Source organism: Erithacus rubecula (genome assembly GCF_903797595.1).
Source record: "Erithacus rubecula genome assembly, chromosome: 6".
In the NCBI taxonomy this organism is placed as follows: domain Eukaryota; kingdom Metazoa; phylum Chordata; class Aves; order Passeriformes; family Muscicapidae; genus Erithacus; species Erithacus rubecula.
In genome coordinates this window covers 18,025,256-18,051,126 of record NC_136688.1, presented here as the reverse complement: position 1 = coordinate 18,051,126, position 25,871 = coordinate 18,025,256, and the positions used below count along the sequence as shown (strand labels likewise).

The following is a 25,871-nucleotide window of genomic DNA, read 5'->3' as shown; positions in this document are numbered from 1 at the left end:
ATTTGCATCACAATCCACCAGAAGCCCTAGCAATTCTTAAGGCTTTTTTTTCCCCTTCAAAATAACCATCTAGCTGTTCCTAAGGGCATCATCTGATACTTTTTCTTAATAATTTAGTTTTATTTTTCTCAATGTTATTTTGCCATATGGTTTTCCAAGCTGTCCCTGCTTCTCCAATTGTAGCATAGTGTCACCTGTCAGTTTAATATGGACTATTTCTATATTACCTCTGTGCTTCCTAACATGCTCATTCTCATTTTCCTCTTCTCATCCTGGTCTGGAACCCATGACTGTCCTTGAGAAATCCTAACAAAGCAGAAAATAAAACAATTTTATTGTTGCATTTTGTATCAACCCCCCCTGCCTGCAACACTTGACCCAAGTAAGACCTTAGTGACCATTTGGTTAAATATACATTTTTCCATTCCACAAGATTAAAAAAATAAAATTCCCACCTGCACTGAGATACTAAATTTTTATTTTGGAGACCTCCCCTAAATCCTAGTTTTCCTAGCATGCCTGTTAAACTGTGTTAATGTAATTACCCCTCTCCCTTAAATTATACCTCAAGATTGATTAATTACTTCAGGTACAGCAAGTCACTCTTGGAATTCAAATCTATCTGCCTGAAAAGCCTCAAAAAACCCATTTTCCACACCTCCCCACCCACTGAATTGTTGTTCTTCTGTCAGTTCATGCTCCTTCTGACAAACATATGTCCTGATTTGTTTGTTAGTACAAGATGATGAGCAAAAAAAGTTGAAAATTACACATAATTAGGTAAAAATATGTTGCCTATGGGGGGAAATTAATTAAACCTGCACTCATCCACACCTTAAAGAGTGTGGCAGCAATTAATTAAACCTACTTTGTAATGAACCATGAGCTGACAAAAAATACTTAATATTAGCCTAATCTTTTTTTTTTTTTTTTTGTAATAGTAATAATAGACTGTACAGTTTTTAATTTCTAAAAACTGCAAATCAAGCACTTTTGAAAGCCAAAATTACCTACTCTGGAAACAGCAAGAAAATTCAGTGTGGTCACTGCATAGCTGTGCTGGGACAGCAGGAAATTTTATAGCCTAGGTGAACAATTATGTGTATTTTTACAATTTCCATAGCATCTCATCTCTGAGAATCTCAAGCATACCAAATGTCTGGAGAATTCCTCAGGTTTTTTTTTTTTACACAATTACTTCATACATCTTAAAAAAACCCAAGAAGAAAAATGCTGGAATCAATGTACTTTGTCTTTTGCTTGTAGAGATGTTTGACAGGCAGCAATAAAAAACTCCCAAAACATTATTTTAAACAAACTGAAGCATTTTAAAATGAAATAAATGTGCAGGGAGTCACAGGGAGTAGCCAAATATTTTGAATTAGCAATAACCATTGTTTAAGAGTCTGAGTGTGGTTATTTAATCATTGGAATCCCTTTAGGTTTTTTGTTGAGGCAGAAATTATATATTTCCTCATAACACATGCAGTTTGGATTTCACAAAAAGTCAGCCCATCAATGGCCCTGGAATCCTGCTATGTATGGCTTGATGAAATTGCAAAATATGATGTTTCTAGTAACCTGCAGGGAAATTTCTTTCCCCTTTTCACAAAGGGCCTGTGCTGGACATCATTTAAATCCTCCTTAAGACATTCAAACAGGATTTAAGTGGGGTTTTAAAGATTAATAAACCTCATGTAGGTCTTTTTAAACCAGGATGAATTTAATCTGCAATTCCCAGCAGGACAAGCCCACTACACTTTTTCTATATTTGCCCTGGGAGTACAAAATCCAACATGCAGGGAGTGAGAACATCTGTGATTTCCACAACTGTTAATTCATTCACTGTCCAGACAACTGGGGAATCTGGTTATTTCCAGTCTGCTTCAGCACATTCATCAAATAAAGGGAAAAAACAATGGAAAGCACCAGGAAGCCATCCTCCAACCAGAGTGCCCTGGCAGAACAAGCTGTAACATCAACAAGCATTTTAAAATAAATTATATTAGGGATTGAATGTATTTATGAATATTGAAAATGGGTTTGTGGCCAAAAAGATGTGGGAGCACTCACAATGTGGTGATTTTTTAATATTCATTCACCCAAGTCCTGTGCTACTGGTATTTATCAATTGTTTTCTGTAAAATTTACCCAAAAAAAAACCCACCCCAAACTCCTGCTGGGTAAGATTTGTACACAGCCAGCAGCAAGAACATTCAATTATGAGAGTGTTTACTTAACTGCACAATGAAACATGACCATTAAGTGAGCTCCTGTCCCAAGGAAATACTTGTAGAAAATGCACCCAGCTTCTTTTTCTCCTGGATTTAGAGGATGAAGTGCAAAAAGAACAGATGCAACTGGTAGCAATTTTTGTCTCTTGGTGGCTCAGGAAATGTGGAGCCCAACTCTTACATAATAGATTGAGAATAAATCTAATTTCTCTGTGTAGAGCAAAGTAATCTGTAGGTATTCTTGCACTGGCTGAGGGTCAGGTTTGGTTTTTCATTTAACCGCCCACCCTGGCTATATAATAAATCTTACATAAACAAACCCAGACAGTGGGATTAAAGGATAAAAATAACTAATGCTCAGACCCAGAGACTGTGACGGATGAGAGAAAAAAAATCCATGCACACACAGAACCTTTAATTTTCCGACCTGACCAAAGAATATCTTTTTTTCCATAAAAATTAACCTATATTTAGATACACTTCAGCTGGTTTTGAATTCTCTAGGTTATTTTCTGCTGTTGTCACCTAATAGGAAAGGGGTTTGATTTCCTGATGTAGCTGTATTGAGGATTATTAACAGTAAATGCCTATGAGAATTCATGATTTTATAGCTTCCTGCTCAGGACTGCTGGGAAAAACCATTCTGATGTTGCAAAACAGATATGTGCTATTTTAAGTTATTCCAATTTTATATTATCTCAATAGCACCAATATAGAATGCACATTTCAGATTGCATTACAGCAGTCAATTTGTGAAAAAACACTTAATATTTGGAAATACTAAGCAGAGAAAATAGTGAGAAAATCTAACTCCAAAAATGCACACAGAGGGAGAGCATGATGTGAGCAACACATTCTTGATTCCTTACAAACCATTGATATTTATATTTTCATTAAAAAATTCTCTCTCCTAAAGAACCCATTGAGAACTCACTCATCTCACTTCCAGAAATGAAATAACCTAAATATCACAAAGTCCTTCTATAAGCTATTTGTGAACCTGAATAGAAACTATTTAAGGTTGTATTTTATGAATAATTTCTTTTGCAATTAATTGCATTTGGTTGTCACGTTGATTATCTTATTACCAGTTCATTTTTGCTAATGGAAGGTTCAATCTTTCAAGTCCTTAATTGATCCTTCTTCTCAGAGCAGTATGAATAACTTAGGGAAAGCATTTACACCACAAAACTGAGAAGTTTCACATGAGAAATGAAGTAATTCATTCTCCACTTTCCAAAATCAAAGCTGTGGTAAATTTTCTCAGTTATCAACTTATGGACCCCATATTTTCCCATAGAATGACAAACACTAGAAAGCATGATCTGAATGTGCATACAGCTAAAATTTATTTTCTGAGAAGAGCTAAAATATGTGACCTCCAGGGAAAAAGAAAATAGTGAACAAACATAATTTTAAAAAAATATATTTTTTATGGGAAAAGGCACCAGCTAGACAGAAATGGAAATTCACAGCCACACCACCTACCTCTAAGGCCATTTGTCTGAACATTCTCCTGATGCAAGAAAACAGCTTTGTTGCCAAAAACTCCCAGTGGATTCAGATATGCAAGCCATGTGTTTGTTGGGGAATATCTGTCTAGAAGGGCAGAGCACGAGTCCAGCTGGAAATACAACAAACAAAAAGGATTCAAAGTCACCCTCATAAAAAGAAATAGAAATTACACGTTGCAGTAGTTGCTACCAGAGTAAAACACCCTTTCAGGGCCATAAAAACCTGCATTCTGCATCTCTGCCCCAGTGGTAGTGCAGGTCTGCAAGTACAGGGCTCAAACAAGATTATCAGATGAAAGAATACTCTTTTCTGCTTGCTGCTAATGGCTCTGTGCCTCCTCAAAACACAGGTTTTGGAAGCATTTGATAAACAGATGTTTTAGTTTGCATTCACTTTGCTTCTATAAATCAAATTACACGATCCCTTTTAACACAGATCTTTGGAAACATTCAGGTTGGAAAAGACCTCCAAGATCAGCAAGCTTAACCTTTAACATCAACAGATAAAAGTACTTTTGTCTGTGGGATATGAGCAGTAAAATAATGCACTACTGCTTTGTCTTGCTGCACTTGTATTTATTTTTAAACAGCAATTGTAGCCAGTGGTTTAATCTTTCTATACCTTGTATACACCTGAAAGAAAACACTTATTTTTCCCCTAATGACATAAATATCTGACTCATGTAGCATGGAGCTGTTGACAATTGTCTCAGATGATATGCTTGTGTGTACCTCCCTCGTCCCCCTGTCCTTTCAGGATTTTTTTTTACCTCTAGGTACTGAGCACACCTTGAGCTGTTATTTTAATTCAGTAGGTACTGAGCACATCTTGAGCTGTTCCTCCTTTTAATTCAGTCGGTTCTGACCACACTTGGAAACTGTTCCTCCTTTTAATTCAGTAGGTTCTGAGCACCTTGAGCTGCTCCTCCTTTTAATTCAGTGGGTTCTGAGCACATCTTGAGTTGTTATTTTAATTCAGTAGGTTCTGAGCCTACATTGAGATGTTCTTTTAATTTAGTAGGTACTGAGCATAGCTTGAGATGTTCCTCCTTTTAATTCAGTAGGTTCTGAGCACACTTGGAGCTGCTCCTCCTTTTAATTCTGTAGGTTCTGAGCACATCTGGAACTGTTCTTTTAATTCAGTAGGTACTGAGCCCACATTGAAATGTTCTTTTAATTCAGTAGGTACTGATTACTGCTTGAGCTCTTCCTCCTTTTAATTCTGTAGATTCTGAGCACATCTTGAGCTGTTATTTTAATTCAGTATTTACTGAGCAGACTTGGAGATGCTCCTCCTTTTAATTTAGTATGTACTGAGAACACCTGGAACTGTCATTTTAATTCAGTAGGTTCTGAGCACACTTGGAAACTGCTCCTCCTTTTAATTCTGTAGGTTCTGAGCACATCTGGAACTGCTATTTTAATTCAGGAGGTACTGAGCCCACATTGAAATGTTCTTTTAATTCAGTAGGTACTTAGCACAGTTTGAGACGTTCCTCCCTTTAATTCTGTAGGTTGAGCACACATTGAGCTCTTCCTCCTTTTAATTCTGTAGGCACTGAACCCACATTGAGATCTTATCATAATTCAGTAGGTTCTGAGCACACTTGGAAGCTATTCCTCCATTTAATTCTGTAGGTTCTGAGCACATCTTGAGCTGTTATTTTAATTCTGTAGGTACTGAGAACACCTGAAACTGTCATTTTAATTTAGTAGGTTCTGAGCATACCTGGAGCTGCTCCTCCTTTTAATTCTGTAGGTTCTGAGCACCTTGAGCTTCTCTTTTTAATTTTGTAGGTACTGAACCCACATTGAGATGTTCTTTTAATTCAGTGGGTTCTGAGCACCTTGAGCTGTTCCTCCTTTTAATTCTGTAGGTACTGAGAACACCTGAAACTGTCATTTTAATTCTGTAGGTTCTGAGCATACCTGGAGCTCTTTCTCCTTTTCCCACCCTCCTGCAGGATAAACAGGAGCAAAAAGTGAAGCTGTATTGATAAACTCAGGGAGTGGTAACCTGGCATTTATAATCCACAGCTCTCTGTAGGTATCATCACAGAAAGTCTCATTAATTTCTATTTCCTCAAAATCAAATCAATATAAAATTCACCAAAATTTCTTTTAGGAATGAAGGCTCCTCATATCCAAATTCTCCATACTATAGGAAGGAAAATAATTGCCAACAACACAGATGTAAGGAAAATTCTGAAACCCTTACACTTTGTGACTGGGGCTGGAGAAGTATCATCTTCTGACTCTAAGAGCCTGGAAAATAAAGTGATATTTTACCTTAAGGCTGATGTGGGTATGTGTGTGTGAGATGACACTATCTCAAATAGGCCAAAGCAAAAACCCATATTTTGCACAAAATGAAACTGCAGCTACCCAGGTGGAAAAGAATCTCACTGAGGGATGAAGTTAAATAGTTCTTAAAAAAAAAAAAAAAAAAAAAAAAAAAAAAACAACTAAAAATCTACAAACAGCATAACCTCTCCAACTAATCCTAAAAAATGCAGAATGAACTGAAAAACTGCTCTATCCAACAGACAGTGACAAGTGGAATCCATTTCCCCCTCAGTGATCACTCACATGTCCCCAGTGTTTTGGAGCACGTCTGAAATCTGCCATTTTTATTAATTCTTGTAAAAGAGAAAGGGGGAATAAATCATGTGCTTCTACTCTAATGACCCTCTAACAAACACATAAAGATACTAGAGGTGTGTGGGAGAAAGAGGAATAAATCACTTTAATTAAATTTATTCAGTCACAAGTGCAAAATTATCTCCATATCCAATTTCTCACAGACAGCACTCCTGGAACTGAGGACAAGCTAAAACATCTACTTACCCTCTTCTAATTTTCCCTCTGTTTAACAACCTTTCAGACAAGGTCTCCCCACATTTACACAATAGCCACCTGGATCTGCTTTCCTTTCCAACAAGTTTCCACTTGTGGAAGTTTTACCAGTAAGCAACTTTTTCAGGGAGCTGGAAACTTCCTCAAAACTTTTTGGAACTCCATGGAGGTCTTGTCCAGCATCCCTTGTGTGAGCTCTGCTGGGCACACCAGCAGGTCTGCTATCAATAAATCCACAAACACCACCAAAAAATTTTTAAAAAATTTTAAAAATCAACATTCTTTGCAAAAAGAAAATAGCAAGGCTCTCTCTCATAACCACATCTGTCAGCATTTGGCTGGTGAACAGCACCTGATCCCAGTGAGAAATGAACACTGGCACCTCTCTGAAACCAACAGGCTGGCAACTCATGGGAAATGCAGGGCAAATTAAGGATGAGATCAAGCCCAGCAATACTTCCAAAGAGAAATGAATCACTGAAAAACCCCCACAGCTGGGAGAAACAGCAACACTTCTTCATAGGAGTGAGTAACTTCTGCAGCAAGAAATGCTGGGTCACGTCAGGAGAGCCCTGAAAGAAGAAATTGTATGCTGGAACAGCAAAGATATTTGTCTTAAAAAAATATATCTGTAAGAAGAGGAGGAGTAAAATCTCTAGTAAGAGATTTAAAATAATAAGAGATCTACCATTGGAAAAGATTTATGTATTTATGTATTTCTGTCACATCCTTCAATGATATTCAGCAAAAATGACAGCAGCAGTGTTTTGCATTACACAAAATGTTGGGTTATTGCTGGTTTATTGTAAGAGTTTGGAGGATTTTTGTTTCTCAGTTCTTCATAGACCTGACTTCCTGTTCTCCTTGCACATAAAGAGATTTGTTTCCTGAAAAGTCTTCAGAAAGCAGGCTAGTTGAAAAGAGCTTGCATAAATCCAAGGAAAACCAGAGGCAATTACAGAAAATTGCAGCTGGTCATTCTGTCCATAACAAAACCAGATATTAAAACAGCCAGCCCAAACCAGTTATTATTGAAATATCCTGCAGCAAATTCTATGACATTTCACCTCTGTGAACCTCTGTGCCAGCACACAGCAAAATCTTCTCAGTGGACACAGGAATGACAAAAATCGGGGGAGAAAGAATGGGGCAGAAAGATTTTGGGGGGAAGATGTTAAAAATTAAGATAACAGTAAAAAAGCAATACAAATGGAGAAAAATATTCAAAGGACAGCACAAATAGAAAAATGCATTGTGCCACAAGAAAGCTCAGCCAAGTCTGTGAAAATACAAACTGTGCTCACTTCATCACAATGACGAGATTGGCTGACTCTAAGCTACTAAACTAACATTATTGCCATTTTCTTCTGTGTTCTAACCAGTTTCCATCACCCCAAGGAGATTTCTGCAGCAACATCTTTACATCCTGTTTATGAATAGATGAAATTGTTTATCTTAGAGCCACTAAGAGTGTATTTTCATTTATACAAGTGGTGTATTTACTGAGGTTAAATCTGGCTGTTCAGGATTGCAAGAGACACAGGATTGTGCATATTTATGCTTTTACTCATTAACCCTGCTTAAAATCAGTGTCCTAAGAGCCTGACAGATTTTTTATCAGTTTCTATGTTCTTACCACAGCCAAAATGCTTCAGGACAGGCAGAGTCTGTGGGCTGGGGGGTTGTTTTGGGGAAGGTATTGGACAGGTTAAAAGTGTTGTCACTGCCTCTGTGCAAACCAAACTTACCCTGGAAACCAAAGACATTTCTTTTCCTCACAAGGCCAGAATTTTAAGCAGCAAATAGGGCACACCACATAAGAGTTGCCACTGTTCAGACTGGCCCACAGAATAAAACTCATCCACAAAGTGGTAACAGGATTTGACAAAAAGTTTATAACCCTCTGCCTGCCAGCTGCTAAGAAGTTTGAAAAATTTTCCCTTTCCTGTGCCTAAAAAAAAAAGAATAAAACCCACCCAAAAAACCACCCAGCCAAGCCCAAAACCAAGCCCAGCTCTTTTTCTGAGTGGTTCTGACACTGCTGTTTGCTTGCCCGGGGATCAGAAGAGCAGCCACACGAGGATGTAACGGGAGCAGAGAGAAGCTGAGCACAAAGCAGGATCAGGAAAAGAGCCTGGAACCCCTGGGCTGTGCAATTAAAATGTTGACAGAGCCCTAAATCCCCCTAGCACCTTTCTCCTTTCCCATATCGCTGTTTCTCAGCAGAAGGCATTTGGTCTAATCACCAGAGAGATTTCTGGTGTTAAGACTTCAGCTGTCATTTCAAAAGTTAAGCCTTTTCAGCTCACTTCATGATGTCAGTGATATCCCAAGAGGAACATGAAATGCCATCACTGCTGAGTGCAATCTCATCATAAAACAAGCCAAGTAATCCTATGGTTGGTTTGCTGCCAGATAAAGAGCCCTTGCAAAGGGGGAATTAAAAAATCTGAGAGATTCCCACTGGAGTTAGGGCTGAAATCCCTGATGTCACCTGTCCAGTAAAGAAAAAATTAATTTTCAGCCTCAAAACTTGATTTGGAAAGCGTGAGGCTTCTCCTTTGGTAGGCAGTCAGCTTAAGAACTAGCATTTTATCTAATTGTCATGTTTCCTTTAGCAAAAAGGCAGAAAAATTCTGCTGTTATGTACAGCAAATACCCTTAATTTTCATGCCTCTCCTTCAGGCTTAATTTCCTCCATGCAGATTCTGCTGCAAAGGGAAGAGGAGAATGGAAAACTGCAGGAAACCTATTAGCTTATTTACTATTATTTACTCCACAATAGTACTTATGGAGCAGAAAATGGAGCTGGTTTCAGACAGGATATGTACAGGATAAAGGGGAGAAGATCAGATTTTAAATAGAATTGTGAGCTGCCAGCCAGTGTCTCAGTGGTATCCAATATTTCTAGGAAGAAGGTGCTGCTCAGCACCATATTTGCAGAATCACCCTTTGAATTTATGTATGAATAACCCAAATAATGCTATTTGCACAGACCCCAGGGTTCAAGGTTTCAGCTTTTTGCATTAAAATCTTACTACAAACTTGCAGAAATGATAATCACCTCTGATTAGAAACTGATTCTTCCAACTGATAGAAAATTTTGCTGTCCAGTGATCTTTCAAGGCCAACATTCATCATTTATTGTATCATTCCCAAGGGGTATCATACCTGGCACACCACCACACCAGAGTGGAAATTTCCCAACACACTAGATTGTATCTACACAATTTGTCATTGAGCAATAATTCTCTGCATGCAAATACCTGGATAGGCTCCAATCAAAACTGTGTAAAACTCTGCTGAACTACAAACATTTTAATCTTGCAGCCTGATGTGGAATGTTTGACTCCTGGCCCAGCATGTGCATTGCAACCAGTTTGTTCTTACTGTGTCACATTCATCATTATTGGTGTAAGGAGAGGGAAAAAAAAAAATCCTCAGAAATTTTTATTAAGATGTGCTCAGCTAAAAGGAATAAGACACAAACAAACACCACCAACAAAACCCAAATCAAAATTCTTCTTCAAGTTTTCATGGCCATAGCCTTGAATATATGGCAAATCCACAGCTGCTGGATTTATCCCTGTGCTCTCTCCATGAAAACATGTGTTTTCAATCTGAGTTTTAAACATTTCCTTTTTTTTTCCACAGCTGTAAAACAATGCTTTCTAATCAGGAGATGGTAGTAGACAAGATATTCTATTTTTAAGACACTCTGGGAAAGTGAATTGGCTCAATCATCTGTGAGGATTGCCAGTGGTGCAATCCAAGATGACAACTTCAGTGTCAAAGTGTAAAACTGCTCACAACAACACTTAGCTAAGAATTATACCATGGTCTCAATTTTTCCCCATCTTTTTTCAGATGCTAAAGCATCAATCATGACAACTTACTATTTAGAAAATGTAAAAGTTAAAACATTTAAAACTCTATAAGTGTGGGAACATCATAAAAAAAAAACCAAACGAACAAAAAAACCCCCAAAACAAACAAACAAAAAAACCCAACCAAACACACATTTTTAGATAATACAGAATTACACCATCAATTGCTTTATTTTGCCACTGCATCTTCTCATCCTTCATCTGAAACTACAACATAGCATTCACTTTCTTACATGTATTTTTCATCCAGAAGTTAAAGATCAGATTATTAAATATTCATAGCAATGGACATGTACAGCAATGAGGATGAACATTTGCTGCAACTGATTTTTACAAAGACAAGAAGTGTGTGTTTGAATTATGGGGTGGTTTTTTTTCCCTCTTGTGTTTATGATCTCGCATGGAAACACAAATAAGAAAACAAAGAAAAAACCTGGAAAAAAAATCAAGTTTCAGGTGAAAAAGGCAGCATCCCTGCATCCCTGTGAGAGCTGAGGCATCCTCACATTCCTGGCACCTCTCATGTCCCCAATCCTCTGATGGGGAGCAGCTCTTTGTGTTCTGGATTTCCAGGGGCTGGGCAGCCTCTGCAGGGCTGTGTTTGGATTATTTTTTATTTGTTTATTTTCCTTTTCCAAATCTATCAGGATTTATATAGTAGAAGCTCTAAACTGCCTGCTTCACCTCCCCCTCTCCTCCCTGTCTCAGTGTGGCTCTAGAGGCAGCAAGCCAAAAAAGAATGATGGTTAGCTGTGCAACAATGTCGTGCCTTAACATGCTCCTCTGTAATTTACAGTTTAACCAGCAGTCCTGCAGCCTGTGTTCTTAAATCAGCCTTTCCTCTGCCAAAAAAAAAAAAAAAAAAAATTAAAATGGTACATTTAATTTTTTTTTGAAATTGTGAACTTTTTAATATCTGCTCAGGAATTTTTGTAGATTTAGCTTTATCAAAATAAAATTATGACGGGAACAAAGATGCTTGTGAAGATTTCTCTCACGTAATTATATAGGACAACATTGATAAAAATACTTTGTTCCTATTTTCAAGTGAACAGTCAGTTGATCAATGGAGAAAAAGACATTCTACTTTCCTTGTCACTTTAGCTTAGAAGAGCTACTTGAGAATCTGAGCAGCAACTCCATTACAGGCAGACTCAGAATTAAATACCCCAGAATTCTGTGCACAGTGTAACCTCCATTGATTCATATTTCTTGCATTAAAATAACATGATTTCCCTGTAGGGGAATTGAAGATATTCACGTGGAAACTTCAGGATTTTGTCAGAGGATGGACCATGGAAGAGGAGACAATCTATTTTGGTGTCCTGCCACTTAATTAGCTGAAATTAATTACTCAGACTCCTTCACAGGACATCAAGCAAGCTGTCAGACATAGAAAATACTAAATAAATAAATAAATAAAAAGCTGTTTTTCCTCCACTGCAGCCTTGCAGGTGTCCAGGACTGGCAAGTTCCCCAAGCTGGCAGCAGCCACTGCTGACAAAATATGGTCTGGTAATTGAATGAGGGGCCAGCTGATGGCAAGGGACCATGTGAAACTCTCAGGGCAGCTTGGTGACAGCAAGAGCTGGCCAGAGATGGCCAAGCAGCTTAGAGGAAAGACCTGATTGTGCTAAAATTATAATTTAATAATTAATATTTATTTATTTAATTAATTATTAAATTATGTTATAGTTTATTATTTATTATTTCATTTTTATTATTTTATATTTTATTATTTATTTCATAATAATTTCCTAATAAAGCTCCTCAGGATACCAGAAATTTATAACTCTTCCCCTGCCAAGGTTTGTGCATTGAGATTACTTCAACTGGTTCTTATTAGTGATGGATTTAATGAGTGACAGGATCCTCAAACTAAAAACACAGAAAGCTTTGCTTTTTGCAGAAAACCACAACAAATCAAGCAACCCCCCCACAAAAAAGTCCCCAAAGCCCCAAAATTTTATCTGCCTATGCTCCTCATGGTGAGCTGTCAGCTCTGTTCAGGCATTGTTTCCTCAGGACCAGAAAATTGAATTTACACACATAATTAAGGAAGCTGAGAGGTTTCTGACAGTCTCAATACACAGAAAATACAAATTCTCCATAGGAAAGCATCTACTTGAACCATCCTCTTCTTACTGAGACATTTGAAACAAATACAAGGGAGCATCAGACTTAAACTACACCAAGCAAGAATAAATCTGCTTGTTCCTTGCTTCCCCAAAAAGCATTTTGCTTTCAGCCTTGAATGCAAGGCTCCTTTTGGGTTTATGGGCATCATGTCATGATTTCAGCAGTGTTCCTGGTGATGTCAGTGCCTCTGCAAGTGCTTATTAAGCAGGTTTTATCAATGGATTAAGAAGCTGCTCAGCTGCCAAGAGGAGCAAAATAAATTTTAGATCAAAGCATGTAATGAACAGACATAACAGGTGACTAAGTACCATCTGTCAGCATCTCATCCCTGACACAGAAGGGGTACAAATATAAAAACAACAGTGCAGACATCATACACTTCCTCCCTCTTTTATTTTTATTTTATTTTTTGACTAGTATAATCAGCTAGTGTCAGAGCTGAGCATGTGCCAGGTGAATTAAGCCAGCCAGGGGCTAATATACAGCAGAGGCCAATATTTCTTTTAAAATATTTGAATTCCTGAGCTGGTGTGGCTTCTCTCAGTGAGGCTGATTTTTCTGAAATCCCCTGGTTTAGGCATGTGCTGAAGGAATTGCTATTCCACCCTCTAAGTCAGTCAGGTTGATTATTACAGATGCCAAGTTGCTCTCTTTTATTTAAACTAGTCAGAGAAGAGCAATTTAGTATATTTTCCAAGATAAATAACATGAAAAATAAGTGTGAATTTTCAGGCTTTAGTGGGTAATAAAGATAAATCACTTGGCGTGGAGTTGGCATTAAAAAAAATGCTGTAATTGCAAAAATCTTCTATTTGTCTCATCTTGCAGATTAGAAAAGAAAACATATTTTAAATGAGCAGCAGTAACAGCTGTGTGAGTTTGGGTGTTGCATGAGGGTTTTACTCATTTTCTTACAGCAGGGCATCCCCACAGCCCTCAAACTCCACTCTCTGGGCTGGGCAAGGCTCCAAGGCAGTTTTATTCCTGAAAGGCTCAGTTTTATCCCAAACTGTGCCTGCCTAGCCCAAACCTGCACTGACAGTCTCCTGCTGAGCCAATCCCCCTCCCTGCCCTCCAGGACACCCCTGAAAACCCTTTCAGACCTTGCCTTGGGGTGTTCTGGAGCCATTCACATCTAAATGGGAAATCCAGACCCAGGCAGCAGCAGGAAAAGTCCTACCAGCTTCACCCAAACCCCACTAACCTCACCTGGTGAGATGTTCAAACAAGGGAGTGCAAGTCTGATTTTGCCACAGCAAAATGTTGAGCTCCAGAAAGGAGAGAGAAACAAGAAGTGAAGTAATTTACATTTCTTATGGTCCATACTAAGCTAAGATGATCTGTGGTGTTTTCCACTCCTTATTCACTCAGGCTACTGATCTACTACAGAAGATTAAGATGCAAAATTCAAAAATCAGATTTCATATCCATAACTCAAACCCCCTTCTACAAACCAGCTCTCTACATCATTCCTGAGCACTTTGGGCACTGAGGATGTTTTAAACCTCAAATTAATCCTCTCCTGATCTGATTTATGGCTGTAGGAGTCTTTCTGAACACACCTGGCCAGCTGTTAGACCCCAACAGTTTATTTACTCCTTGGAATTAAAAAGGCATTGTTGTCATAAATTAACCATTTTCTCTATTAAATCACAGTTTTCCCTGCTGCATTCATTCAGTTTGCACCCACATGTGCTGGGGGGCATCAAACCAGCTGCAAAATAGGGTTCCATGTGCATGAAAACTCAGGATTTTAGATAGAAAGATTTAGTAACTCACAAAAGTGTCAAACCTAAGAAATAATCATATTGAAAGTTGTTGAAACACTGAACAAAGTCAAGATATTTAACATGACCTATCTTCCTTTGAATCAATATTTATACACCATAGAAGAACTCAAAATTTCAGTTTCTGAAGTAGTTTTATGATTATTTGGGAATACTTAGGCTTAATATCTCAAGAGGCCCCATTTGCCCAGTTTGTTAAAAACTTTTATCAATTTCTGTCTCAAGCAGCCATTTTGCATTTTTAAGTATCTAACCTTGCATTTTCTCCCTTTCAAAAATCATCCCAGGTAAACATCAAGTGACACCAAAATAAAAAGAAAATCTTGTACAAGAAAAATTGCAACTAACCTTACATGAATAAACATATTAGAAAGGAATATTTTTAAGCCAAAACCATATTGCTGCAATATAATTTTTAAAACATCCAAACATACATGTCTATTAAAAACATCCCAGCCAGCACATAAAATAATTGAAAGGCTTTTGGGTGATGTAAACACAACTTAAAAAAAAAAACAAAAAAAACCCAGAGCACACTTAAAAAAATCAATAATATTATTATAGAAATGAGCAATTTCCAGATGCCAACACTTTGAGCAAATGCTCATCTCTGTTGGATTTTCAGAGCTTGGATTGCAAACCGTTAGTTTGAAACCAGAGTGTGTTTGTGAGGTTTGTTTGCCTGGATGGGGCAGTGCCTGCAGCTCCTGTGTGGTGGAATTGTTGCTTTAAATAAAAAATATGTGAGATCTCACTTGGCCTTTTTGATCTTGCAAATGTCAGACTTCAGGGCTGCTTGTTTTATGGCCCTACAACCGTAATTTATTTGAGGTTTTAATATTGTTTATCAGTTAAGAAGAGGAAACCCAATCATAATTATGTTTTCAGCAGTCCTATCTCGACTTTGTGTGCCCTAACTACTGCTCCCATTGTCTGCAAAAACCACAATTCTTCCCAAATTTGTAACATCATCTGCCAGCTTCCTTGACTGGGTAACAACAAACACACCAGCTCCAAGTTCTTCAAATTCCTGCTTCCAATAAAGCATTTTACATCTGCATGCTCCCAAGCTAGCCAAGAAATGGGCAGGAATTATAAAAAAATGTAGTGCTTTAAAATGAAATTGTTAGCAGACAACTTTAGTCTAAAAGGGATCAAAATGGGGTTTAAAAGTATTTTTAAAAAATAAAATCAGTACACTTTGCTTTTTAGCCTGCAGGTTGAATTTCTCATGTTCCCACTGCAGAATAATTTAATTTTCTATTCTGACTGAGCCCTTGAGTGACTATTAGCCCATAAATCCGAAGGCACTGTCCAAAAAGAGGCACAGCAGAGAAGAGTGTCCAGGGCTCTGACCCTGAGCACACTCACTGCAGAGTCACCTCAGCATCCAGTTTGCCTCCTGCCCCTTCTCACCCAAAAATAAAAGACTTCTTCCTCTCACATTTAAAAGGACTGAAAACCAAAGGTTAAATTGTTGTTGCTTGACCTCTCATAAAATTTCCCCAGTCAGCTCACAAGGAAGTAAACTTCCCCCACAATTCAGAGTGAAAAACAACATGATGATTTGTTTTTTCCTGTGCAAAAGAAAAGAGCTGCATTTCCAAAAGCACCAATGGATCACCACTGAAGACACAATAAATCAAACAAATCTCTGTAATGATGATTAAGACATTGCTCCCTGTTGACAGCAATAAAGGAAAAGGACTGAGTTCAAGTCCTGTGATCTAGAATTTGTAATTTCTTTCATAGATGATGGGCTGGATTCCTTTATTCTTATTCACACTGAGCACTGCTCTCATTCTTCCAGGGATTATTTGTAAACCAAGAAGGACAAAGGAACTAGAGGCACTAGATGGCATAGACACAAAAAACATTTCAAAATGTGAGTTTCTTATGAGCAGATAAATTCAAACACAAGGATTTTTGCCTCAAAGGCAGTCCAGACAATAGCTTTGATAATTATTAATTGTGCCTTTCATGTGGAAGTGAACTCTGAAAACTAAGCAGCAATTTAAATGTAAAAATTAAATATTCCACTCTAGATAAGATCTTACTAGAGGGGGACTGGTTGCCTTCTCACTGTAATCTTTTTTGTGTTTAACAAAGCCAGCCAAACTCTCTTAAGTGCTCCCAGTGCTGCTTTTTATAAAAATAAACCAGCCTTGTTATCAGCATAGCAATTCTCCCAAGACAAATTACACCACTAATCATCCTACACCAGGAAAACTTCCTGCTGGAATTAATGGGAGCAGGAGTTCTAACCAATCTGAGGGAATTTTTTTTTTTTTTTTTTTTTTTTTTTTTGTGAGGAAAGATGTTTTAAGTGTGGCTGCCCTGTGCAGAGCAGCTCTGCACATACTCATGGGGCCAAAATCAGGAAGATTTACCTTAATAGGGATGCTCAGCCCTGCTGGCATCACATCCCTCTGTGGAACTTTCACCACAAACCCCTTTACAGAAAGGAGGAGGGGCAAGAGAATGGAAAGGGTTAAAATCCTGGTATGAAATGGGTCTCACACACACAGCAGAAATAAATGAAAAGGGAAAAAAAATAATATTCTCTACTATATCTTGTTAAGAAGTACTTCTTTTCACAATAAATATCTTCTAACAATACAAGCAACTGAGTTATTTGTGGTTTGGGGTGTTTTTATTTAATTTCCTAGTAACTTTGACTTGGAATAATATTCAGCATCCGCCTTCTGAAAATGCACAGATTTCTGAAGAATGCCCAAGGATATCCAGGATCTTTCATTCTACTCACTGAGTGATCTCAACCTGTAAAGTTTCCCTGGAGTAGATCTGCTCTCCAGCACGTAGAAAGAAATTTTTTTGGCTCTTCTGTTCCAGCCAAGGAACGAATCCCAAAGAATGCAAACACAATTCTAAGAGCTAAGTACACACACTGGCTGCTCAACAGCCCTTGCATCCTCATTTTCTGCTGCTGGCAGAATACACGGTGATGTTCCTGCGTGTGACTGTTGCAACTTGCTCCGAAATTCGGTGCCAAAACCAGAAACGTGGTCATGACATTGAATAGGTAATTAGTAACTATTAGAGCAGTATACAAACTAGGGCGTAGCCGAGGTGCCAGCATCTGTCTGAGCCACCTGGAGGGATTTGGCTTCCTAACAAAGCACAGCAGAGATGGTGGTGCCTCTGTAAAATTGGTGTAAATCACCCTGACAGGCTATCAAAGGGTGGCACAAACCAGAATTTCGTGTTAAATCCTATCGCAACAAAAGGGAGAAAAATTTTATAGCTTTACTGCCCCTTAAAAATACCCCCAAAAACCAACCACTAGCATCCACACACTACAAAACATAACACCATCGTGGATGGAGTTTCAAGGAGAATGGGCTTAGCACCCTCTTTTGGTTTTTTAATGTCAGGGATTTCAGGCACAAGGGTGAAGTGGAATTTTTGTGTCCCCAAAAAACACACAAAGCTTTGCTTCCCTAGGCATAGCAGGCAGCCCAGACCCAGAGCCATCACCTTTTTCTCATTCCTTTCTACCTGCAAAAGCAGGAGTTCCACTTTCTTCCTCCTCCCCAACAGCAGTGGAGTTTTCTTTGCTTCTCCTCAGCTCAAACCAGGGAGAGATGAGAAGGTTTTGTGAAGGTAACTCAGGGTTTATGTGATATTAGAGGTGATAATTGTCATGCTCCAAGAGGATTAGTAGAGGTTTGATAACTGATGAATTCACTGGTAAAGTCTTGGGCCAAACATTCCCAGGAAAAAAATTTCCAGAGCTTGGTCATACAGGAGAATCTTTCTGTGCTTGAAGTAAGTTTGGGGAACTTGATATTGCTTGAGGAGTAATAACAAACCAAAGTGCATTTGTTGTTTCAAGCAGATGAAGACAAACCCAGACAGCCCTGGGAGCCTGAACACTTCCCCTGGATGCCAATTATAAATCCCTGCCCTTGATCCACAGAGTAGGATCAAGGAAACCAGCAAGTCAGGCTTTCTCAGATGTAAGGAGGTCTCTGGATCCAAAAGTTAAAAAAAAAAGCAAACAAAAACCCCCAAAACAAACAAACAAAACCAAAAACAAATAAAGAAAAAGCAAACAAAAACCCAACAAAGCCAAGCAGAGAGTTTTTTCTGTTTGGGGTGCAAGGGAAGGAGCCCTGCAGAAGGCAGGAGTGGCAGGGGGGTCACAGGTTCTGGAGCAAAGCTGTGGCACCCACACAGAGGCTGTGGCTGCCCCTGCAATGAGAAACATCAGAAATGCTAATGCTGTTATCACACATGTGGAAAGCTGAGGGGGCTGAAAGGCTTTAACAACCTGAGCAGGTTGTTCAGAAGTTAATTCTGCAGTGACTCATGGGCAAGCACTGGAGAGCTCTCCAGAACAAAGTCAGGGCTCATTACCCCATATAAACTTTTTAGCACTTCTATTTCCTGCACAACAGATTTCAGAGTTCCTTTTGAACCCTTTATGGCCCAGAAGTTATTCCAGAATGTACCTGAACAATCACAGCTCTACTACAGCCCAACTACTGGTTTCTCACAAGCTGTTGAACTTCCTGGCTCATTCCTTATTTTTAGTTGGTTTTAGCTCTCTTCTTGATGTACTAGCTGCAGGAAAAGGCAAGAGCACAAAGTACCCTTTCCTAAAGAGCTCTGCTGTGATGCTGTCTGCAAAGTCCAACACAAATCTGGATTTCTGACCCTGTGTGGCTGCTGCACAGACACACACCAGCCCCAATTCCCAGCTGGCTGGAGGAGGACAAGTTCCCTCTGGCTGCCCCCTGTCCATTCTGCAGCAGTTTTAATTCCTGGGCTTGGCTGTGAGAGCAAGGCAGGGGCTTTACCTGACCTCTGCTGAATAGTCTATGCCAGAATTACCAAAGGCAGCTTTAATGCATGATAAAACCATGAAGGTGTATTGGCAGCACTGCCATAACTAAAGTTGCTGTTAATCTGCTGTATTTTTTGAATGGTTAGTGAATAATTCTTCCACCAGGTTTTCTAATTTAAAAAAAAGATCATTATTAGTGGCAGTAAAATTATTGGTTGTTGAATAGTAAATAAGGCAGGGTTTGGGAACTGGAAGGATTTTATACTGAGGAAAACACCTTGTGCTATATCAGAACTTAAACCAGGGTAAAAATAAATGCAAATCTTTTTCAAATAAGTAATCAATGTAAATCAACCCCTGAGTTCCAAATAACAGTGTCCCTTTGTACATATCATGTGCTTATTAAACACAAAACATGGAAAAAATGAAGAACACTGTTAGTTTGCCAAGGAAATTTCAGCAATGCTTAGAATGAAATTAATAGCTGAAGTCCAAGTCTCTTAGAAGAAGCTGGTGGCTTCTAAAGATCATCTGCATGGGGTACTACAATTCTGGATATCCACTGCAGCTGCTTGGGGCACCTGGCCTAAAATTTTTAGTTACTTGTTATGGCTAGAGAGAATTTTACAGAAATATCTTTAGCAGAATGTCAGGGAAAACAGAGAATACTGACAATTTCCAGTCCACTGTGCCTTATCTGTGGTGCAGCTGAGAGACAAACAGGCAGCACAATCCAGGTTTGGGTGTCTGTGCTAGGGAAGGCAGCACAGTGCTTTTATTCTGGGCTAAATCCTCAAGAGCTTCTTTAAAAGAGAGCTGCAAAAAGAAGGGGGATATGAGTTCTCACCAAAAAGCCCCTCTATTTCTGGCCTTTATTTCACTCTCTTTCCCTTATAAGTGAGGCTCACTTTAGTTTCCAATTTTGAAGATTCCAATCAATCTTTCTACAAGGGCATTAATTATTTAGATCAATAAGTTTATAGGCAGCTTTTCATCACAGCATGTTTTACACAGACACACAACTTTTTGGGTTTTTTTTTTCCCCACCAGAACAGCACAAAATTATTCTGATCACACAATGTAAAAAGTCAGTGGGCCAGGCAGCTTAAGCCAATTTCCTAGGGCTGCACAAAACCAGACCATGAGTCCTATTTCTGTTTCCTGCCCTTTGCTGCCTACAATATGAATGGGAAATGCCAGTTACAGCACACATGATCCTCTTTGGCAGATGGCAGATGGAGAGGGCTCCTTCTCTTAGCAGCTGTGATGCAAACAGTAGCTCAATTTGAAACATCTCCAATGTCCCTCCAAACAGGCATTATAATTCTTCAACAGCCCATAAATGTTTGGGAACACACAGTTGATTTCTGGGCACTCTGGCAGGTATGAAATGCAATGTGTCAATAGCCTGTTGCTGTGTGAGACCTGGGGGCATTTTCCAGAGTCAGGGTAGCTGGGATCCCATATGGCACAGCCTTTGTGAGACACAAAAGCTGCTGTCACAACACCCTGATCTGATGAACCTCCAGCAGATAGGCTCCAGCACCTATCACAAACCTGGGAGAGAAATAAACTGTGATCCTGTTTTTCCCTAGTTGCTTTCAGTCCATGGAGTGAAGCCCTCTGCCAGAAGAAACAACCTGTGCCAGTTCAGCACAATAATAGTCAGAAACTCTCATACACCCAGACTACAATGCCAGTTTTTGTGTGATTTCCCATGCTGCGGAGACAGGGCACATGGAAAACAAAAGGTTTAGCACACACAGAGGATAATGTGCTAAAACAGTGACAAGTAACATCATGAAGGAACAGGCTCTGCTCCTTTTCATGTGGCTCTGAGTAAAGCCCAGCAGATTTTCCCTCTCCTTCAACAGCAAAATGTTTCTTTGCTGCTGCTGCCCACACATTTGAGGAGTGGAATGAGCAGGAGTGAAGGGATTCAGGAGACCTGAGGCCCCTGATGGCTTTGACTCATGCTGTGTGCACAAAAATCCATCATCCACTACCTTGCTCTGCCTTTATCCTGCATTTTCCTGCGAGCTTCTTCCCACCCCTACTCATTTTCTGCCAGGCAGATTTAAAAATGGACAAATTGTCATTCCCAATTAAACTAACAAAACTAAAACAGGAATGCAGCTGGAGTGTTTTTCTGGAAGTAGAGCATTCCCACCATAAACTTGCATTCAGTCTCACCTGTTTACCTGGCTGCTTTGTCTCATGCATCATTAACAGAGCTGTTAATTAGTGTCCCAGCTCTGCAAGCACTGGGAAGCAATTTTTGTGACTGGTTCCTACATCCTGCCTGATCTCTCTTTGCTGCTGAAGGTTTCCCAGCCTTGACTCCAAGTAACCAGAACAAGTTTGCAGAGCTGATAGATAAAGAACTTTTATGTGAAAATTGTAATCTGAAAGAATTGACCTTGTAAAAGGGGCCTTTTAAAAAGTCACTTTTTAAAAATGGGATCTAGCCTACCACACATATTCAAAGGGAACAGAAACGGTTCATTGAGAAATTGCCCAAGAAGAAGACCATGGGTCACAAAAGTACTGAAAAAAGTTTATGCACACAACATATCAGCTGTCTTCTGTTTCTTCTGCATGGACAACACAAAAATAATTACACCCAAAGGCACAAATGGAGGTGGGGGTTTTTTTGTTTTGCTTTGATTTTTTTTTTTTTAATTTTTTAATTTTTTGCAGGTGTTCATGGAATTGCTTTATTTGCTACCTCTTCTGGAGTATTTCAAACAGAATGTAAACTTATGACCAGAATTATAAATTTTGCCTTAAGATTTAGAGGTCCACACACAGAGCAGTTTAATTGATTGCTTTTTTCAGAATGCCAAGAATGCACAGCAACACCTATCCTGTAATCCATTCATCCCTTCTTGAAAAGATAATTGATTCATGTCTTGGAAAACATTTACAGACTGCAAACCATATGACAGTTGGAAGTTATTAAATACCAGAGCAGATGTGTCCTTCTCAAAGAAGTGTGACTGCAGAAATGAGAGCTCTCCTTTTTTTTTTCCCTGTGTCTAGCACAGAGCTAAAAATTGCTTTTGGAGTAAAACACAACATGCAGCTGCTCCCCTGCACCCCAGCAGATGACTTATTGTCATCAAACACAATGTTTCACATTGGCTTCAGATTTCTCCACTTTCAACCCAATAATTCTGGATGCAGCATAAGTCAATGTGGTCAATGGAATAAGGAAAAAAAATGAGTATGGTATATCAACCAGCAATTATTTAGCTGGGGGAGAAAACAGGGAGATTAGTTGGCAAGCAAGAATTTGTTCCTGATGATGAAGATGGACACAAAGACAGAGGAAACATTGCTAATTATTGCATTGAATCATCAAAAATGACCACAGCTTCCAACTGAAGGGCAGGACAACAGCAGCAATTGCAGGCATGTTTCACAAACAATTTCAAATTAATACAAATTGAGGCATTTCCTCCAAGCAATGTGTGCATTCACAAAAAGGGCACGTGTCTGCATAGTTTCTGTGCTTCTCTACAGCTACAAACAGCAGATCAAAAATTCACCTTTCTGGCATGCAAAAAAGAATTCTTGCTCCAACATGCAGAATTCCAGCTTTCAGAAAACAAATTTATGATTAATCTGAGAATGCACATGCATAAGATGTATATCTATATTAAATCAAATGCGTTTATACTAGATAGATTTACCTTAAAAATGTAATTAAAATGCTGATTCATATGGGATTTCCCCCAAATTAGTCAATAGGAATGAAAAACATCCAAAGTAATAGTTCCTGTTCCCTTAGACTTCTGATTACACAGAAGGGAAATGGCTACACCAAATTCAATTTTTCCCTCCTAACTATGGTAGAACATACTTTGCACTTAATGATTTTCTTTTCTATGTCCATGTGTATTTCACAGGCATTGTAATCTAAATTATACCTAAATTATACCTAAATTTTACCTAAATTTTACCTAAATTTTACCTAAATTACCAAACCATCCGGGCTCATTTACTATTTTGTTTATTTTGTTTACAAAAATGCAGAAGACCAGGATGTCTCTGATGATTGGAAGAGGATCAAACTATATTCTCATTTCTCTTCAAAAACCTCACCTTGGCAGAAGCAACTTGAACAGATAAGGGATGTTAAACAGTGAATTAATCCCTAATTCCAGAAAAGCTGCTAGAGCAAAATTACATATGTATTTGGCAAAAAGAATATAAAATAACAGAAAAAAAGGAAAATAAGTTTAAAACTTTCTGTTAGAGACTACAGTTGTTAAAAGCTGTTTTAAGGATTTAATGAAAAATCTTCATAATGGAATAAATGAACACCTATTAATAAAAAAATAAATTTATACACAGAATGATGAGGCCAAGAAAAAAAATGCCTGAGTGAATATAAATAAAGAAAGAGGTAAAGTGCATCAAAAGTTTGATGATTTTGGATATATATACACCCTCTCTTGATTTACACTGGGAGGAATTACCATATTTTGTTTATTTAAAATATATTTCAAAAGATCAACAGAAAGAAAGAGATATCAACATTTTTCCTTAAGTTCTCTACAATGCAGTAATTATAAATTTCTACAAATGCAGAAATTTACTTAGAAAAAGTAACCAAAATTAAAATTTTGATGGTAGCTTTTTTGAAATGTTTCCCCTAATCATTTCTGTATTTTAAATACTTCCTTTCAGTTTTAGAATTAAATCCACACAAACTTGCTACAGAAGTTCCAGCTGAAATAAAATGATTATTAAGTGAAATCAGCTTTAAAACTGCAGGAGTGTGGAGAAAGAACTCTTTCACTACCTGTAAAAGCCTTACATTGCAAAAAAATAAGTTCCAAGGAAAGTATCAATGTACTTTGTTCTGAATAAGGTACAATTCAGTGCAGTTTTAGTGCTGTAATATGATCACATATTTGGCAGATAAGGCACAAGATTTCCTAAGGTAATGCAATGTTTCCAGCTCCTGGTAGCCAGGATAATTTTATTATTCTGTTGGTTAAATCTGCTGTGTGTCAAAAAGTGCTGCTGGTTATTCCTAATTCAGCTCTCTCAGGTGCTCAGAAGGGCAGGATAGCAAACAGCATCATTAGTAAATATTTGAATATTACAAATATTAACACTTGTTTGTAGGACACTTGGAATTACCTTGGAGCCCAGTAAAGGGACAAGATATTGGGGCTAAAAGACAGAAAAACTTTGGAGCTTTACACTTCCTTAAACTTCTTTTCAGCTGACAAACGTTGATAAAAATGAAGTCATCTCCACCCTTATCTTCTATTCCCCTTTCCAAACACCATTTTGTTTTCTTCACATGCAGCTCAAAACCACTTTTTATCCCAATGGACAACATTTTCTGCTGGCTTTTGTTTTATTTTTATTTTGTCCAATACCTCCTCTTAATATCCACTAAGTGCATTTGTATCAGCTTTACAAACATTCAAAAAATAGATTAAAAACTTTATAACAGGGCTTCAAAAATAATAAAAAAAAAGACAGACTGTACAGAAAGCCTCTCACCAGGGAAGCCAGAAGAGGCCCTGTGGTGTTCCCACACCCAGTCAATTAAAGGATTACCACTATTAAAAAACAAGTCTTTCTTTGGGACTATAGATTTAAGCGCATTATCTGAAATTGGTAGGGATCATCTTTGCTTGTAAAATGCCAGCAGGGCTTACAGACAGCAAATTTTGAGTGAGACCAGCACAAAAAAAGCCTGAGTGGCTTCTGTAATAAACCAAACCAGACCTCACACCAGCTCCTACTAGAGCAGAAATGTAATTCCTGTATTTTGTTTCTTTTGATAGGATCATTTATCAGCAAAAACCTCCTTCCATTTTCTCTCCCATGACTAAGGACTTGTGTCCAAACTGGAAAGCAGATCCCATTTGTTGTGTCTAAGGCAATTGATCCTTAAAAAAGAAGCATTTATTTGATTATCAAGACTATGCAGGCACAGCACAAAATAAGGTGTGGGTTTTTTGGTTTTTTTTTTTTTCAGTTTGGATTTTACATAGATCCAAAACTAATTAAAGAGCAACCAGGTGTCCACTGTTTTTATATCACAGAGTGGTCTAAGTGCTTTGGTAGCTAGAGAAGAAGTTGGTAAAGAATCAACCGCATGGTAAGAACAGAGCAAATAATGTGTGTATTGCACAGTGTGATTTAAGGCTGTTATCATCTCTCAGGACTGGAAAAGGAACACACAGGGACAGATTTTTTATATAAACCTACATTCTGTATTTTGTTATATAGAAATCTTTTCAACATTTTTTATATAGGAAAGATGAATAACAGAGATCCAAGCACACTCCAGGCCCAGCCTCTGCCCTTAGTGACATTAAGCCAAGCCACAGCAACACTTTTGGGCTCAGTTTGACCAGTGTGGCTCTCAGACTGGCCAACCACAAACCACAATTGCTGTGGGAGATGGTGCAACTTCTGTCCACAGCCACCTCTGGATTAAATACTGACAGAGGGCTCTCACAACTGTAATTTACTTAAGCACCATTGCAAAAGGTGACAAATGTTCCTTATTTCCTCACAAAGGTCACGACTGAGGCTTTGTACCTAAAAACAGCTGCAAGCAAAATATATTTTTGTGGGGGGGAAGAGACACTCAGCAATAGTTTGTCCTA

At 38.4% G+C, this 25,871-nt stretch overlaps 1 long non-coding RNA gene across 1 annotated transcript; it reads right to left on the bottom strand.

Moving 5' to 3' along the window:
• Nucleotides 1-18,509: 18,509 nt before the first annotated feature.
• On the bottom strand, nucleotides 18,510-18,971 carry LOC306803989. The gene is made up of 2 exons (XR_013774760.1): nucleotides 18,893-18,971; nucleotides 18,510-18,632 (listed from the first exon to the last, which is right to left on the bottom strand). It is a non-coding gene; the product is annotated as an uncharacterized lncRNA (long non-coding RNA).
• Between the last annotated feature and the right edge of the window lie 6,900 nt (nucleotides 18,972-25,871).